Below are 6,000 nucleotides of genomic sequence, written 5' to 3' on the forward strand. Positions count from 1 at the left end.
CCTCGGACTCCCAAAGTGCTGAGATTAGAGGCGTGAGCCACCATGCTCGGTCTAACTCTGGAGTTTTTCATTACAGACAGAGAATTCTGGATCAGAGAGTGATGATTCCAAGTATTATCCAAGGGCTATTTGGAAATGTTTTCTGAAGTGTGATTAAGGCCTATGCTTCTATTAGTGGCATTGCTAATTTTCTTAAGATTTAAAAAAATAGATAAAACTTCATCTTTGTTTCATCATATCTATTAAGATATACCTAATAAGGTATCTATTACATTAATTTTTTAAATGTAAATTGATCTTTCCTGACAAACACACTGAACAAACTAGGAATAGAAGGAAATCACCTCAACATAAAAAGGTTGTATAAGACAAGCCCCCCTTTTTTTTTTTTTTCTGAGATGGAGTCTCTCTCTGTCGCCCAGGCTGGAGTGCGGTGGCGTAATTTCGTCTCGCTGCAAGCTCCGCCTCCTGGGTTCACTCCCTTCTCCTGCCTCAGCCTCCCGAGTAGCTGGGACTACAGGCACCTGCCACCACACCTGGCTAATTTTTTGTATTTTTAGTAGAGACGGGGTTTCACCATGTTAGCCAGGATGGTCTCGATCTCCTGACCTCGTGATCCACTCACCTCGGCCTCCCAAAGTGTTGGGATTACAGGCCTGAGCCACCGCGCCCAGCTGAAAAGCCTGTTTTTAACTTCACAGTCGATGATGAAAAACGGAAAGCCTTTCTTCTAATATCATAAACAAGGTAAGGATTTTCAGTCTTGCTACTGCTATTCAATATAGTCCTGGAAGTTGTAGCCTGAACAATTAGGCCAGTAAAATAAACAAAGGCATCCAAATTGAAAGGAAGAAGTAAAATTATCTCTGTTTGCAGATGACATGATCTTACATGCAGAAAACTATAAAGATTCATTAGCTTGGTGTGGTGGCAGGAGCCTGTAGTCCCAGCTACTCGGGAGACCGAGGCAGGAGAATCACTTGAATCTGGGAGGCAGAGGTTGTAGTGAGCCGAGATCATGCCACCGCACTCCAGCCTGGGTGACAACAATTAGGACACTTGCTCATTATTGGCAGGTAGCATAGTCTGTTTTCTGCTGCTTTCCTAGAATGCAACAGAGTGAGTAATTTGTGTTTTCTTATGTTCTCTGCATTCCCTGACCCTCACTTTTTGTGTAAAGTTTTGTGTATTACCTGATGAATAGAACAAAACTTGTTTGTGCCCATTAAACAGGTAATTCATGTTTTCAAAAGATAAGCATTATCTTTCCTTTATCACTTCTAATAATTCAACTCTGTAGTCCTGATCAGTGTGGCTTACAAACTGGAAGACAAAAGACATTTTAAAAAACCTAATAGCTAAGTTAGTTTTTGAAGCTATTAATATTGCTAAAATTATTGCTATAGAAAAGAGAAAAAAGCATGCTGAATAGAACTCTGTTCTTAGAGATTTCTCCTGAAAAAGTCGCATGTTATTTCTTCTCACCTCCATTGGCACAAAAAAAAAAAAAAAAAAAAAAAAAAAGCTATGTGGTCATACAAAAATTTAAGCAGGTGGGTTGGAATAGTCAGAATGCATTAATAAAAACTGAACTGAAAATATTTGGAGAACAGCACCAGTGACTATTGTGAATGCCAACATGCATCCCTAACAACCCCGTGCTATTACTCTCCAAACTTTTTATGTCTTGCGAAGTATTAGAACTTCCTATCTGAAGCCATACCACTCAGAGGGACTGCAAAATACATAATGACATCTCCTTTAGGATGTCCTTAGAGAATTCAAGGAAAAGAAGTTAAATAATTTAAAAAGTGCTTTTGGGTACAGCTATTTAGCAGTAGGGGGTAAGATTAGAGATAGCTTGTAAAGATAATAGTAGGGTTTGTGTTAGGATTAGGGTCTGTGTCAGAGTCAGGGCCGGAAGTATGGTTAGAGGTGGGGTCATGGTCAGGGTCAAGATCAGAGTCAAGGTCAAAGTCAGGGTCAGAATTAGGGACCAGGGTAGGGATCAGGGTTTAGGGTCAGAGTCAAAGTCTAGAGACAGGATTGGGGTTAGGATTAGAACCAGAGCTTTGTTCTCCTCAGGACCCACCCGAGAAGAGGCCATGGCTTTGGAGCACCTGGCAGTGTGTCCACAGTGAAGACCAGAGTTTCGTTGTCCTCAAGACTGACCTGGGGAGACATGGCTGCGGGCCAGTGAGGAAGGTGAGGCAAAAGCTTCCTGTCTGCCCCCATGTGCTAAAGAGGGAGCTCTGCCATGGGCTTTACTTCACACGTTATGTTCTACAAGTCTTGTTTTACAAAAGCATCCTTTCCTCGAGGCTTTGGTTGCTCATCATCACGGCGTGTCATAACACGTGATAAGATTTGGGTTTGCTTCAGCAGGAGATCTTGGTATAGAGAAAGGAGAAATGCTTAGAGCCACTGTCAGGACAGTTGGGATGAAAGCTGGAGATGGACAGAGGCTGGAGGAAACATGTGCACTCCCTGTAAACGCTTTTATTCATGTTTTCATTCCTCATTTTTCTTACAGTGTTAAATTAGTAAAAATAGTATTGAAAAATTGAAAAGTAGGCATATTAAAACTTGCAACATTATTTAAGTTTAAATATATTATTTGTACCTCATCAACGTTTTTTATTTTGTTGAGAAAGTCAAAGGTTAATTGGCAGCATATTTTAAATAGTAGATAGAATAATGTCTGTTTTATAAACATTGACATCCTACATTACATGTGTGAACCCTGAAAATCTGAGACAGGTCTCAGATTTTTTAGAAAGTTTATTTTGCCAAGTTTGAGGATGTGCCCATGATGCCTCCGCAGGAGGTCCTGACAACACGGGCCCAAGGTGGTCGGGGCCCAGCTTGGTTTTACACACTTTAGGGAGACATGAGACATCGATCAATGTGTGAAAGATGTACCTTGCTTCAGTCCAGAAAGGTGAGACAACTTGAAGAGAAGGCCAGACCGGGAGCTTCCAGGTCATAGGTAGGTAAGAGACAAATGCTTTCATTCTTTTGAGTTGCCGGTTACCCTCTCCCGATGAGGCACTCAGATACGCATTTCCCTCGGTGAGCAGACGGGTGACTCTCAGAGGGAGTCCTGTGTTGGAGACAAGCATTCTGACCTGTAGCTGATTGCAGGAGCTTTCAGGAAAGCATCAGTGGGAAATAATATCTAAATGACAAAAGGTATGAAATGGCTGTGATGAAAGATCTGATGAGAGTTCATTATACCACAACTGACAAAGATATCTGGTTTTTTTTTTCTGTGGCGTACAACCTTTAAAATAATAACTGCAATTATGACTCATAACTCTATACCAGCACATAGCATGAATAAGGAGGACGTTGACAAATTTCCAGGAATTTTATATAATTTCTGAAAACATAACATTTTACCCATACAAATATAACACAGGGAAGGTTAGGTATCTCTTTTTATTTGTATATTTTGTATGGTTTTCCTTATAAAATATTACATCCTATTTTTCTTGCAAAACATGCCCTACTTTTCTTACATACTTTGCATGGAGTTGTTTCTAGTTATTCTATTATTTCTAGTAGTGTTTTTTGTTTTTTTTTTTGAGACAGAGTCTCACTCTGTCCCCCAGGCTGGAGTGTGGTGGCATGATCTCAGCTCACTGAAGGCTCTACCTCCTGGGTTCATGCCATTCTCCTGCCTAAGTCTCCTGAGTAGCTGGGACAACAGGCGCCTGCCACCGTGCCCAGCTAATTTTTTGTATTTTTAGTGGAGACATGGTTTCACCGTGTTAGCCAGGATGGTCTCAATCTCCTGAAGTCGTGATCCACCCATCTTGGCCTCCCAAAGTGCTGGGATTGTAGGCGTGAACCACTGTGCCTGGCTTGTTTCTAGTAGTTTTATTTACATATATTGATTATAATTTTAATACTTTTATTTTCCAGAGAAAACTAAGACATAGACCGTTTTAAACTGTCATATGTTAGCATTCTGTAGTAGATTAGAAAATGTATGAGTATACCATCTCCCAACATCGGGATGTGTTTTCTCATAGTACACATGTTTCTCATAGTACACAGTGCAGTGTGGTAGTTTCTCATAGTACACAGTACAGTGTGGTAGTTTCTCACAGTACACAGTACAGTGTGGTAGTTTCTCATAGTACACAGTACAGTGTGGTTGTTTCTCATAGTACACAGTACAGTGTGGTCGTTTCTCATAGTACATAGTACAGTGTGGTAGGCAAAAATATGTTTATTAACAGGCCAAAATATCTAGTTTCTCTGTAAAAATAAGCGAAAAGTATATAAAGTTGAATTACTTATGTCCAGTAATTAATGTTTTAGTATTGTATCTTATTTATAAATGATCTAGATATTTAATGGAAATATTTTACTTAGCTTAACTTTAAGGTTAAAAATTACCAAAAGTATTTTGGAAACTACTATTAGGCAGATTTACTGTAAAAAACTTATTATTGAAATATTGTTTTTCACTTTTCACAACATGGCACCAAAAGCGAAGAAGGAAGCTCCTGCCCCTCCTAAAGCCAAAGCCAAAGCAAAGGCTTTAAAGGCCAAGAAGGCAGTGTTGAAATGTGTCCACAGCGCCCCCAAAAAAGAAGATCTGCACGTCACCCACCTTCCAGCATCCCAAGACACTGTGACTGCAGAGGAGCCCAGATATCCTGGGAAGAGCGCCCCCCGGAGAAACAAGCTTGACCACCATGCTATCATCAAGTTTCCACTGACCACTGAGTCAGCCATGAAGAAGATAGAAGACAACAACATGCTTGTGTTCACTGTCAATGTTAAAGCCAACAAGCACCAGATCAAACAGACTGTGAAGAAGCTCTGGGACATGGATGTGGCCACAGTCAACATCCTGATTCAGCCTGATGGAGAGAAGAAGGCATATGTTTGACTGGCTCCTGATTATGATGCTTTGGATGTTGCCAACAAACTTGGGATCATCTAAACTGAGTCCAGCTGGCTGATTCTAAATAGATGTATATCTTTTCACCATAAAAAAGAGGAAATATGTTTTTCATAAAAATGAAGATTTAAAACCTTAAAGCTTATAGATTTGATTCTAATTATCTAGTAAGTATAATATCAGCTTCTTGTAAGCACTCAAGCAGAATAGAAACTTGTTTGTTGGCCGGGCACGGTGGTTCACACCTGTAATCCCAGCACTTTGGGAGGCCGAGGTGGGTGGATCATGAGGTCAGGAGATCAAGACCATCCTGGCTAACACTGTGGAACCCTGTCTCTACTAAAAATACTACAAAAAAATTAACTGGGCGTGGTGGCAGGCGCCTGTAGTCCCAGTTACTTGGGAGGCTGAGGCAGGAGAATGGCATGAACCCAGGAGGTGGAGCCTTCAGTGAGCTGAGATCGCACCACTGTACCCCAGCCTGGGTGACAGAGAGAGACTACATCTCAAAAAAAAAAAAAAAAAAAAAAAAAAAGAAACTTGTTTGTTTTATATTTAATAGTGATAACTCTGAAGACATAGTTGTTTTATTACACAAAAAATATTAAATTTATCTTATTTAACTAAATTGTATCCAAATTGCGTTAACTTGAAAAACATTTGGATCAGTTCCTATATTTCTAGGAGTTTGGGGAATATTTATTTATAAATGATTATTTTTTTCCAAGCCAAGTTAGAATAGAACACTTTTAGAGGATTTTATAAATGAATTTTGCAATGCTACATTTCTACTCATTGAATTACAAGTTCTCAGGCATCCCAAATGATTAACAAAATGGAGATTTGTAGGGCTTCTGTGGGAGAGTATGGAAGGTCTTTTTGAACTTTTTAAAGCTGTCAAATGAAGAATGATGAGCTTCATAAATTCGGAAAGGAGAGATTTCATTATGTTTTTGTTTTTTTGAGTCGGAGTTTCACTCTCGTTGCCAAGGCTGGAGTGCAGTGGAGTGATCTTGGCTCACTGCAGGCTGCACCTCCCAGGTTCAAGCGATTATCCTGCCTCATCCTCCCAAGTAGCTGGG

General features: G+C 40.1%; 1 long non-coding RNA gene and 1 pseudogene across 2 annotated transcripts; both read left to right on the forward strand.

The window, feature by feature from the left end:
* The first annotated feature begins 379 nt into the window (after window positions 1-379).
* LOC135968992 (uncharacterized) lies at window positions 380-3,040 on the forward strand. Of its 2 annotated transcripts, XR_012429459.1 has the most exons (3): window positions 564-747; window positions 2,086-2,205; window positions 2,933-3,040. It is a non-coding gene; the product is annotated as an uncharacterized lncRNA (long non-coding RNA). The 2 variants fall into 2 exon arrangements; XR_012429458.1 differs by lacking the exon at window positions 2,933-3,040 and having other exon boundaries at window positions 380-747; window positions 2,086-2,627.
* Window positions 3,041-4,359: 1,319 nt separating this feature from the next.
* Window positions 4,360-5,055, forward strand: LOC141409332 (large ribosomal subunit protein uL23 pseudogene; annotated as a pseudogene).
* Window positions 5,056-6,000: the final 945 nt, after the last annotated feature.

Source organism: Macaca fascicularis, chromosome 20 (genome assembly GCF_037993035.2).
Source record: "Macaca fascicularis isolate 582-1 chromosome 20, T2T-MFA8v1.1".
Lineage (NCBI taxonomy): Eukaryota > Metazoa > Chordata > Mammalia > Primates > Cercopithecidae > Macaca > Macaca fascicularis.